The sequence below is a fragment of the Nerophis lumbriciformis genome, linkage group LG29 (genome assembly GCF_033978685.3).
Source record: "Nerophis lumbriciformis linkage group LG29, RoL_Nlum_v2.1, whole genome shotgun sequence".
Lineage (NCBI taxonomy): Eukaryota > Metazoa > Chordata > Actinopteri > Syngnathiformes > Syngnathidae > Nerophis > Nerophis lumbriciformis.
In genome coordinates this window covers 1,525,001-1,538,172 of record NC_084576.2, presented here as the reverse complement: position 1 = coordinate 1,538,172, position 13,172 = coordinate 1,525,001, and the positions used below count along the sequence as shown (strand labels likewise).

The 13,172-nt window shown below is 43.7% G+C and overlaps 1 protein-coding gene across 1 annotated transcript in view; it reads left to right on the top strand.

The window, feature by feature from the left end:
- Positions 1–558: 558 nt before the first annotated feature.
- sema4ba (sema domain, immunoglobulin domain (Ig), transmembrane domain (TM) and short cytoplasmic domain, (semaphorin) 4Ba) overlaps positions 559–13,172 on the top strand; it is a 226,821-nt gene continuing 214,207 nt past the window's right edge. Inside the window, exon 1 of the mRNA XM_061925239.1 lies at positions 559–695. The gene's annotated coding sequence lies outside the window, so the exon portion shown is untranslated. The remainder of the gene's footprint in view (positions 696–13,172) is intronic.

Below are 13,172 nucleotides of genomic sequence, written 5' to 3'. Positions count from 1 at the left end.
CGAACTTTATCGTCGATGTTCTCTACTAAATCCTTTCAGCAAAAATATGGCAATATCGCGTATTGTCAAGTATGACACATAGAATGGACCTGCTATCCCCGTTTATATAAGAAAATCGCATTTCAGTAGGCCTTTAAGAAAATGACTCTTTAAAGACATTTTGAGGATGAACAATTCACAAAAGCGTAAAACCAAAAAAAAAAAAGGTGTGACAACCAACCTATCTGCATGCTTGGTGAGCCGACTGTAAGTAACCAATGGTCACGCAGCACCACGTTACGCCACTGTGCAGATATTCTGTGAGTCCTTGGACACACGCAGAGATGAGCCACATGTGTGGTGTTATATTGTGAGAGGTGATCGACTCCATCCTTTGGTGCGTTCATTGTCCGACACTTATCAGATGCCACATATTGAATTTGGACGCGCTACAAGGAGTGCCTGCCTCCTTCCCTTCCGTCCACTATCCTGAGCGCAGCCTATGATGTAATGCTCTTGCTGATGTTAGAGCAACCCCCACTCCTGCTTCTCGCTCTTTTTTTTTTTTATATTTCCTCCCCTCCCCTTTGCAATCTGCCGCTCTTGCCGGTGGATGCATGTGTGCGCCGTGCCGGCTCAGCATCAGCACCACCGGTCTTCTCTCGGGATCCCCGCTGGAGCATCTTGGCAACCCCTTCCCGCTGTGCACCCAAAAGGTAATGACTTGGAAAAAACAACCGGGAGAAGTGATGGACACAAGCGCTGACTGAGTGTCCACTGAATTGTGGTTGCTTCTGGTCGCCACGGCGCTGGCTGCCATGGTAATTGCTCCCTCCGGTGTGTGTGTGTGTAGGTGCATTTACCAGTGTATGGCTTTGGTTTCCATGGTAAAAGATGAGGCATGCATGCTCACACTGCAACTACCTTCAGTGTGAAGTCATTTCTGCCCTCATTTGCATATTTGTGTGCTAGGGGGTACTCTAGTCATAGTCCAGCACTTGAAAGATGTGTTCCAACTAAGAGCGCTCTTTGATTCTTTCTACAAAAACTGGGCGTGTACTAAGTTGCTGGTGTGTGTGTGTGTGTGTGTGTGTGTGTGTGTGTGTGTGTGTGTGTGTGTGTGTGTGTGTGTGTGTGTGTGTGTGTGTGTGTGTGATGCACTGAGGTGATATCTGCATGCAGATCTTTTTCGACAGCCCCACAAACGAAGGACGCTCTTTGGCGCATTACGTCAACTCTCGATGTGACTTTGTGTATTTGCAGGATTCCGAGCGTTCTAGTGACTATTGAGGAACCGCTGAGCTCTCAAGTCAGATGGCGAGTTAATATTTCATGTCTCGTCTGCCCCACATGTAGATGTGCGATCATAACTTATTCATCCTCAGGATTTTCCCTCTTTGAGTCATCACTTGTTTTTTGTTTTTTTTTAAATCCTTTTGTTTCAGTGCGACTGATTGTTTTAGAGTCTCAGGAGCTCGGTACTTTTCATGTAGTTGGCGGCACGAATCGCTATCTCATCTCCGTTTTGGAGAACAGAAGAGGGGAACACATTGGATTTGCTTTGCTTGGCTTGGAGTGATCTTTCAGACACAGTAGCCCCTTTTTCTTTTTCTTTTTTACACCGCCACTAAAAGTCAGCGTTGTCACACTTTTTTGCCATGTTGGTTCTGCAGAACAGCAACATTAAAAATTAAAGAGCAGGATGTTTGGACCAGGCAGTTTTTCTTCTTTAATGTAGTATCAGAGACCAAAAGTCGCCTCTTTTTACGGTAGGCCTGGGCAATTATTTTGACTCGGGAGGCCAAATTTAGAGAAAAAAATGTGTCTGGGGGCCGGTATATCTATTTTTAGGAACACTAACAGTAAACCTCACAATAATGTCTGATTGAATGCTAAAAACGTCATGACAGACCGCCTTAAAAACGGAATGGAATTTTAAATTTTTTTACTGAACGAGACACCCAGAATGTACATGAAAATAAAAAATGTGGGATTTACAATATTAACTAGGAACGATAAAACACTGAATATTGACAACATATGAATGTCACACCCCCTCTCGATCGATATATTTTACAATCAAGTGAAACGCAACAAATATGAAATAAACATAGCACAATATGAATGCGAAGGGTAAAAAATACCCCCACCTACAATCTGATACATCTGGTATATCACTGAGCTTTAGAACAGTAGTTGTTTACCTTGTTGGAGGTACCGAACCCCACCAGTTTCATATGCGCATTCACAGAACCCTTCTTTAGTGAAAAATAAAATGTTGTTTTTTTTTCAAATTCAAGACAAAGTTATATGTTTTTGGTAACACTTTAATATGGGGAACATATTCTAAGTAATAAATACTTTATTTAGAGTTATTTGGTTAGGGTTAGGGTCAGGGTTAGAGGGTTAGGGTTATAATAAGGTCATGCCGAATAATCAAATCAAATCAAATCAACTTTATTTATAGAGCACATTTAAAATTTACCACAGGGGTAGCCAAAGTGCTGTACAATGAGCAGGTTAAAAGATAAAACGAGTACCGAGCAAACACAACACAACACAAACAGAACACGATAGAAAATAAATAATTAAAAAAGAATTAATAAAAACATAAAAACATAAAAACAGGATCACAGCAGGTGTATTATGGGGCGCCATTGCAGGATGGATATCACTCAGTGTTAAAAGCCATGGAATAAAAGTATGTTTTTAAGAGAGATTTAAAAACAGGAAGAGAGGAGGCTTGTCTAACACTCAGGGGTAGGTCGTTCCAGAGCTTGGGAGCAGCAACGGCGAAAGCTCTGTCACCTCTAAGCTTCAGCCTTGTGTCAGGGACCGTCAACAGCAGCTGATCGGCTGATCTTAAGGATCGGGTGGGGCAGTAAGGCTGAAGGAGGTCGGAGAGATAGGTTGGCGCGAGGTTGTTTAGACATTTAAAAACAAATAAAAGGAGTTTAAAATGTATTCGGTAACGCACAGGGAGCCAGTGAAGGGACGCTAAAATAGGGGTGATGTGCTCACGTCTGCGGGTCTGTGTTAGCAGACGAGCAGCAGAGTTCTGCACGAGCTGCAGGCGGGCGAGGGAGGCCTGGCTAATGCCAACATACAGGGCATTACAATAATCAAGACGAGTCGAGATAAAAGCGTGGATTAATTTCTCAAGATCATGTCTTGATAGAAGCGGTTTCACTTTCGCTATTTGGCGTAATTGATAAAAGCTTTTTTGAACGACGCTGCTGATTTGTTTTTCGAATTTAAAATCTGAGTCAAACTTTACCCCCAGGTTTGTGACACAGTCGCTGAGATACGGGGTCAGAGTGCCGAGGTCAACGTTGGGGGAGGGAGAGCGACTTGGACCGAACAACATAACTTCTGTTTTATCTTCATTTAGGCTCAGGAAGTTAGCTGAAAGCCAGACTTTGATGTCGTGCAGGCAGTCAATAAGACGTTGAACCGTGTTATTTTGTGCCATGGGAAAATAAATCTGGCAATCATCGGCATAAAAATGAAATGCAATACTGTACTTCCTAAAAATAGAACCAAGGGGGAGAAGGTAAAGCGCAAATAAAATTGGGGCAAGGATTGAGCCCTGGGGGACCCCATGTGGTAAAGGAGCTGTGGACGACATAAAACTGTCTACTTTTACACAAAAACTCCTGTCGGTTAGGTACGACCGGAACCAGTTGAGGGCGGTTCTAAACACCACAGAAATGGTAAAAAACAACAGGTCTTAAACAGTCACAACAGTGTGACACAGAATCTGACCAGGTGGGTTACAAATGTGCCGTGACCCGGATGAGAGCGAGGTTAGGGGGGTGAGTGTCACGAAGGCCAGCCACACATATAAACCTCACGCCCTGACCATGCAGGCTATCGGGCTGATGCTTTTAACTCGGTAGCTAAAAAAAAAAGCAGGGACTGAACCAGGCCCGAATAGTCAGGGGAGCGCAACCCCTCACCTTAATTGATGAATTGATTTTGAGAAGTGTCCCAAGAGATTTGTCCATATTCTGCATGTGTCATATGCTCGCCATCCTTCCATTAAGGCATCATTAGCTGTACAAGATTGTCATTATTGATAGCCCTCTAATTAATTACAAGGCCCACTGATAGAAGCGCTTTGCTCTTTTCAACTATAATATGCTAATTACTTTTCGCTTAATGGATGATTCATTATTTGCTTAAGGAGTCATCAGCGGATAATTCCAATCGCAACAAACCAAAGATCCCACGTTGAGACTTGATAAACTACTGAGGAGTTAATGAAACGAAGTCCTGAAAGGGAAGCGACTCTAACAAAGATTGAGGGATCTTACGCTTAAAAAAAAAAAAAAACGTGCGGCCATCTTGTAATAAAATCCAATTTTCCGCTCACAGATCTTTGACACTGAGAAGCGATTGCACCACTTTTCCCTGCCATGATTAAACCCTGCATGTACGTGTGGGGGGAGGGGGATCCCAACAAGGACCCTGCAGGCCAGTTGAGCGTCTGCCGTGGACATGTTGGCCCACCTGAGGAGCATCCGAGCTGTTCCTCCTCCTGTGTCGTTTGACGGCTTCCGCCTCGCCAACACTGCCAGCAGCTCCGGTTATTACAAATTGTTAATCCAATTAATAACTTTGCCGTCTGCTGCCCTCACGTATTCTTTTATTGTGTTAAATAAACACAGATTAGAGAAGAACAAACACATGGTAGCGACATGTGACCTCCAGTAGCACTTCAGTGACTAATAATCAGGGAGAAAATGAGCATGTGTGCAGCAGTCTAATGAAAGGACCTGAGGTGAGTCACATGGGGGCCTCACCTCGGTGGCGGTGTGGTGTGGCATTCAGCCTGCTCTGCCACCCGTGTCAAAGGCGTCGCGCTGAGACATCGCCATCACAGACACAGTTGCAGTACTTCCTCCCAGATGCGACGCACACATCCCGCGTGCAGCAGATCATCTGAGATAGTGTGAGAGAGGAGCATGTGCTGGATGACACACGAGCCACTCCAACATCCTCAAAATGTCTTAGTCATATCAGACTACAGAGGGGATTTTTTTTTTTTTTTGCTAAAGGTGCTTGTGTTTCTTTTACTGCAGATGTTGAGAGTTGCCATTCTTATTTGTAACGCTTCTTAATGGATTAAAAAATTATATATATATACAGGTAAAAGCCAGTAAATTAGAATATTTTGAAAAACTTGATTTATTTCAGTAATTGCATTCAAAAGGTGTAACTTGTACATTATATTTATTCATTGCACACAGACTGATGCATTCAAATGTTTATTTCATTTAATTTTGATGATTTGAAGTGGCAACAAATGGAAATCCAAAATTCCGTGTGTCACAAAATTAGAATATTACTTAAGGCTAATACAAAAAAGGGATTTTTAGAAATGTCGGCCAACTGAAAAGTATGAAAATGAAAAATATGAGCATGTACAATACTCAATACTTGGTTGGAGCTCCTTTTGCCTCAATTACTGCGTTAATGCGGCGTGGCATGGAGTCGATGAGTTTCTGGCACTGCTCAGGTGTTATGAGAGCCCAGGTTGCTCTGATAGTGGCCTTCAACTCTTCTGCGTTTTTGGGTCTGGCATTCTGCATCTTCCTTTTCACAATACCCCACAGATTTTCTATGGGGCTAAGGTCAGGGGAGTTGGCGGGCCAATTTAGAACAGAAATACCATGGTCCGTAAACCAGGCACGGGTAGATTTTGCGCTGTGTGCAGGCGCCAAGTCCTGTTGGAACTTGAAATCTCCATCTCCATAGAGCAGGTCAGCAGCAGGAAGCATGAAGTGCTCTAAAACTTGCTGGTAGACGGCTGCGTTGACCCTGGATCTCAGGAAACAGAGTGGACCGACACCAGCAGATGACATGGCACCCCAAACCATCACTGATGGTGGAAACTTTACACTAGACTTCAGGCAACGTGGATCCTGTGCCTCTCCTGTCTTCCTCCAGACTCTGGGACCTCGATTTCCAAAGGAAATGCAAAATTTGCATGGTTGGGTGATGGTTTGGGGTGCCATGTCATCTGCTGGTGTCGGTCCACTCTGTTTCCTGAGATCCAGGGTCAACGCAGCCGTCTACCAGCAAGTTTTAGAGCACTTCATGCTTCCTGCTGCTGACCTGCTCTATGGAGATGGAGATTTCAAGTTCCAACAGGACTTGGCGCCTGCACACAGCGCAAAATCTACCCGTGCCTGGTTTACGGACCATGGTATTTCTGTTCTAAATTGGCCCGCCAACTCCCCTGACCTTAGCCCCATAGAAAATCTGTGGGGTATTGTGAAAAGGAAGATGCAGAATGCCAGACCCAAAAACGCAGAAGAGTTGAAGGCCACTATCAGAGCAACCTGGGCTCTCATAACACCTGAGCAGTGCCAGAAACTCATGGACTCCATGCCACGCCGCATTAACGCAGTAATTGAGGCAAAAGGAGCTCCAACCAAGTATTGAGTATTGTACATGCTCATATTTTTCATTTTCATACTTTTCAGTTGGCCAACATTTCTAAAAATCCCTTTTTTGTATTAGCCTTAAGTAATATTCTAATTTTGTGACACACGGAATTTTGGATTTTCATTTGTTGCCACTTCAAATCATCAAAATTAAATGAAATAAACATTTGAATGCATCAGTCTGTGTGCAATGAATAAATATAATGTACAAGTTACACCTTTTGAATGCAATTACTGAAATAAATCAAGTTTTTCAAAATATTCTAATTTACTGGCTTTTACCTGTATATATATATATATATATATTTATATATATATATACAAACCCTGTTTACGTATGAGTTGGTAAATTGTGTTAGACGTAAACATAAACGGAATACAATGATTTGCAAATCCTTTTCAACCCATATTCAATCAAGATATTTGATGTTCAAACTCATAAACTTTTTTTTTTTTTTTTTGAAAATAATAATTAACTTAGAATTTCATGGCTGCAACACGTGCCAAAGTAGTTGGGAAAGGGCATGTTCACCACTGTGTTACATGGCCTTTCCTTTTAACAACACTCAATAAAGGTTTGGGAACTGAGGAGACACATTTTTTAAGCTTCTCAGGTGGAATTCTTTCCCATTCTTGCTTGATGTACAGCTTAAGTTGTTCAACAGTCCGGGGGTCTCCGTTGTGGTATTTTAGGCTTCATAATGCGCCACACATTTTCAATGGGAGACAGGTCTGGACTACAGGCAGGCCAGTCTAGTACCCGCACTCTTTTACCATCTTTTACTATCTAGCCGGAACTTCTCCACCTCACGCACTAACTCAGGCTCCTTCCCCCCCAGCGAGGTGACGTTCCACGTCCCAAGAGCTAGCTTCTGTAGCCGAGGATCGGACCGCCAAGTGCCCTGCCTTCGGCTGCCGCCCAGCTCACACTGCACCCGACCTCTATGGCCCCTGCTATGGGTGGTGAGCCCAAGGGAGGGGGGACCCACGTTGCCTCTTCGGGCTGTGCCCGGCCGGGCCCCACCTCCGGGCCTGGCTCCAGAGGGGGGCCCCGGTGACCCGCGTCCGGGCGAGGGAAATCTGGGTTTCTTGTTAGTGTTCTTCATAGAGATCTTCGAGCTGCTCTTTGTCTGATCCCTCACCTAGGACTAGTTTGCCTTGGGAGACCCTACCAGGGGGCATAGAAGCCCCCGGACAACATAGCTCCTAGGATCATTGGGACACGTAAACTCCTCTACCACGTTAAGGTGGCAGCTCAGAGAGGAGAACATTTTACATAAAAAAGTAATATTTTTACAAGAAAATATTGCACTATTACAGAAACAGAAAGAAATAAATCCCAATTTTATAAGAAAAAAAGTTGACACATTGTGAGAAAATGGCTGCTTTTAGTTTATGTATTTTTTTGTTTCTAATTGGTTTTTAATCTTCATTATTTGCTTCAAGTTATTACAGTATGTTTCTATATACATTTTTTTTTTAATTAATTTCAGCCAAAGGGGGCGCATTTCAATTTCTTACACACACTTGTTATTTCATATGTTGACCAGAGGGGGGAGCACTCTTAAAACCGACACACAGTCAATTTGAAAAATCCCTCCTTTTTGGGACCACCCTAATATTGATAGATTTCCCCTTTAGGGGTGCAAATTCTCTATTAGATGCAAAGGTTTTCCGTATTGGGACCATGATTTCGGTCCTAACTTGTTCACCAGTCCTCCTAGTACCAACCTTGTCATGTCCGTTGTGTCCTGAGCAAGACACTTCACCCTTGCTCCTGATGGCTGCTGGTTAGCGCCTTGCATGGCAGCTCCCTCCATCAGTGTGTGAATGTGTGTGTGAATGGGTAAATGTGGAAGTAGTGTCAAAGCGCTTTGAGTACCTTGAAGGTAGAAAAGCGCTATACAAGTACAACCCATTTATCATTTATCATATGGAAGGTACTTTTCCTTGTTGATGTCTCAAGAAGGGTAGAAATACAAGAACGCACACACACACACACACACACACACACACGCACACACAAGTGATGGTGCAATTCTGAGAGTCGGAGGCTGGTTCGTCTGATGTTAGTCGGACAGATGGCAGCGATGTGAAAGAGGCGTCAAACTCTCGGATGTCCCATTAGTTATGTGAAGTGAAAAAGTCCAGGTGTTTGGCGTGTGTTTGGTCTGAAGCCTGTGTTTAGACGTCTGCTGGAGAGGTTGTGTGCAGCCTCTGAGGTTTGAGCGGCAGGTGGCCACACTCAAGCAGAGGTGTGCTCCCACCAGGCGGCATCAGAGGAAGATGTCACATACAGGTAAAAGCCAGTAAATTAGAGTATTTTGAAAAACTTGATTTATTTCAGTAATTGCATTCAAAAGGTGTAACTTGTACATTATATTTATTCATTGCACACAGACTGATGCATTCAAATGTTTATTTCATTTAATTTTGATGATTTGAAGTGGCAACAAATGAAAATCCAAAATTCCGTGTGTCACAAAATTAGAATATTACTTAAGGCTAATACAAAAAAGGGATTTTTAGAAATGTTGGCCAACTGAAAAGTATGAAAATGAAAAATATGAGCATGTACAATACTCAATACTTGGTTGGAGCTCCTTTTGCCTCAATTACTGCGTTAATGCGGCGTGGCATGGAGTCGATGAGTTTCTGGCACTGCTCAGGTGTTATGAGAGCCCAGGTTGCTCTGATAGTGGCCTTCAACTCTTCTGCGTTTTTGGGTCTGGCATTCTGCATCTTCCTTTTCACAATACCCCACAGATTTTCTATGGGGCTAAGGTCAGGGGAGTTGGCGGGCCAATTTAGAACAGAAATACCGTGGTCCGTAAACCAGGCACGGGTAGATTTTGCGCTGTGTGCAGGCGCCAAGTCCTGTTGGAACTTGAAATCTCCATCTCCATAGAGCAGGTCAGCAGCAGGAAGCATGAAGTGCTCTAAAACTTGCTGGTAGACGGCTGCGTTGACCCTGGATCTCAGGAAACAGAGTGGACCGACACCAGCAGATGACATGGCACCCCAAACCATCACCCAACCATGCAAATGTTGCATTTCCTTTGGAAATCGAGGTCCCAGAGTCTGGAGGAGGACAGGAGAGGCACAGGATCCACGTTGCCTGAAGTCTAGTGTAAAGTTTCCACCATCAGTGATGGTTTGGGGTGCCATGTCATCTGCTGGTGTCGGTCCACTCTGTTTCCTGAGATCCAGGGTCAACGCAGCCGTCTACCAGCAAGTTTTAGAGCACTTCATGCTTCCTGCTGCTGACCTGCTCTATGGAGATGGAGACTTCAAGTTCCAACAGGACTTGGCGCCTGCACACAGCGCAAAATCTACCCGTGCCTGGTTTACGGACCATGGTATTTCTGTTCTAAATTGGCCCGCCAACTCCCCTGACCTTAGCCCCATAGAAAATCTGTGGGGTATTGTGAAAAGGAAGATGCAGAATGCCAGACCCAAAAACGCAGAAGAGTTGAAGGCCACTATCAGAGCAACCTGGGCTCTCATAACACCTGAGCAGTGCCAGAAACTCATCGACTCCATGCCACGCCGCATTAACGCAGTAATTGAGGCAAAAGGAGCTCCAACCAAGTATTGAGTATTGTACATGCTCATATTTTTCATTTTCATACTTTTCAGTTGGCCAACATTTCTAAAAATCCCTTTTTTGTATTAGCCTTAAGTAATATTCTAATTTTGTGACACACGGAATTTTGGATTTTCATTTGTTGCCACTTCAAATCATCAAAATTAAATGAAATAAACATTTGAATGCATCAGTCTGTGTGCAATGAATAAATATAATGTACAAGTTACACCTTTTGAATGCAATTACTGAAATAAATCAAGTTTTTCAAAATATTCTAATTTACTGGCTTTTACCTGTAGTGTTTTTGTGACCACACACTCATTCATGACCTCCACCCCACTCACTCCTCTTTGCGTCTCCCTCCTCCGCACATGCCTCCCATGTATAATTAGCACATGCTATTTTGGAAACAGCCGTGCCCGTTTCAACACCTCGCCATCGTACGCGTCTCTGTTTACCCAGGGAATATTTTCTGGGAGCACTTGACTTAAAAAAAAAAACAAATTTCTTAACAAGTTGCAGTTACATTGAAATGTTGTGAAATGTTATTTTCCAGCCAAAGTGCTCAAGTATTTTTTTTTGTCTTTCCGCTTTGTCCTCTGCGACTCATGTTTGGAACCTCTTCCTTGGAAGTGGCAGGAATTAAAGTATACAATGACTGGAGCAGCATTGCTGTTTGCCAGTCCTTAATGATAAGCACCACCTTTCTTCATAGAAATGAATAGAAAGATAATCCATGCAGTTAAAAATACAGCATGCTCACTATTTTTTTTTACTATAAACACAGACTACGTAAGCGGTTGGTGTGAAGATGGAATGACAGAGCGCTTCATATGACATTTTACCACAAAACACACGCCTTGCCGCTTCCTGTCCCGTCACTGATTAGAATATAATGACATAACTTCCTGTATAATCACACTGGCCCCCGTGGCGCACGCCGTTAGTGCTCCTTCAGTCTGCGCCGCTAGAATCGAAACCCAATTGAAGTAAAGTTGGGAGGATTTAAAAATTAAGTTAAGCTAATGTGCCAATGATTGTCACACACACACACACTAGGTGTGGCGAAATTATTCTCTGCATTTGACCCATCACCCTTGATCACCCCCTGGGAGGTGAGGGGAGCAGTGAGCAGCAGCGGTGGCCGTGCCCGGGAATCATTTTGGTGATTTAACCCCCAATTCCAACCCTTGATGCTGAGTGCCAAGCAGGGAGGTAATGGCTCCCATTTTTATAGTCTTTGGTATGACTCGGCCGGGGTCTGAACTCACAACCTACCGATCTCAGGGCGGACACTCTAACCACTAGGCCACTGAGTGGGCTAAAATGTATGTTTTACCGATTTTAACAATTTTGTTAACTTTTTCCTCTAAAAAATGTATTATTTAAACATGTTTCCCCTATAATTATTTTTAGTACAAAACAGGTATTGCAGTTTTGTCCTAACCCTAACCCTAACCCACTGACAAACTAAGGAAACTAAACCAAACAAGCCAAAGAGAGGCAAATTAGATTCAAGTTTGATTAAAGTATGAACGTTGTTTCACATAAATGAAAAAGTGCACAAATAAATTTAATTAGCGGTAAATTTGGAGGGCTTCAAATAACCTGCTCAGTGGCCTTGTGGTTAGACTGTAGGTAGGTCGTGAGTTCAAACCCCGGCCGAGTCATACCAAAGACTATATAAATGGGACCCATTACCTCCATTTACCTCCCTGCTTGGCACTCGGCATCAAGGGTTGGAATTGAGGGTTAAATCACCAAAATGATTCCCGAGCGCGGCCACCGCTGCTGCTCACTGCTCCCTTCACCTCCCAGGGGGTGGAACAAGGGGATGGGTCACATGCAGAGAGTAATTTCACCACACCTAGTGTGTGTGTGACTATCAGTGGTACTTTAAAGGCCTACTGAAATGCGATTTTCTTATTTAAACGGGGATAGCAGGTCCATTCTATGTGTCATACTTGATCATTTCGCGATATTGCCATATTTTTGCTGAAAGGATTTAGTAGAGAACATCGACGATAAATTTCGCAACTTTTGGTCGCTGATAAAAAAGCCTTGCCTGTACCGGAAGTAGCAGACGAGTAGCGTGACGTCACAGGTTGTGGAGCTCCTCACATCCGCACATTGTTTACAATCATGGCCACCAGCCGCGAGAGCGATTCGGACCGAGAAAGCGACGATTTCCCCATTAATTTGAGCGAGGATGAAAGATTTGTGAATGAGGAAAGTGAGAGTGAAGGACTAGAGGGCAGTGGGAGCGATTCAGATAGGGAAGATGCTGTGAGAGGCGGGTGGGACCTGATATTCAGCTGGGAATGACTAAAACAGTAAATAAACACAAGACATATTTATACTCTATTAGCCACAACACAACCAGGCTTATATTTAATATGCCACAAATTAATCCCGCATAACAAACACCTCCCCCCTCCCGTCCATATAACCCGCCAATACAACTCAAACACCTGCACAACACACTCAATCCCACAACCCAAAGTACCGTTCACCTCCCCAAAGTTCATACAGCACATATATTTCCCCAAAGTTACGTACGTGACATGCACATAGCGGCACGCACGTACGAGCAAGCGATCAAATGTTTGGAAGCCGCAGCTGCATGCGTACTCACGGTACCGCGTCTGCGGTCTCTGTTGTCCCAGTTCTCCACAGGCCAATGGTAAAGCTTGACTGTCATCTTTCGGGAATGTAAACAATGAAACACCGGCTGTGTTTGTGATGCTGCAGCCACCGGCCGCAATACACCGCTTCCCACCTACAGCTTTCTTCTTTGCTGTCTCCATTGTTCATTGAACAAATTGCAAAAGATTCACCAACACAGATGTCCAGAATACTGTGGAATTTTGCGATGAAAACAGACGACTTAATAGCTGGCCACCATGCTGTCCCAAAATGTCCTCCACAATCCGTGACGTCACGCGCTGACGTCATCATACCGAGACATTTTCAGCAGGATATTTCGCGCAAAATTTAAAATTGCACTTTAGTAAGCTAACCCGGCCGTATTGGCATGTGTTGCAATGTTAAGATTTCATCATTGATATATAAACTATCAGACTGCGTGGTCGGTAGTAGTGGGTTTCAGTAGGCCTTTAACTTTACTTGTAACCTTTTTTTTAAATCTGCAT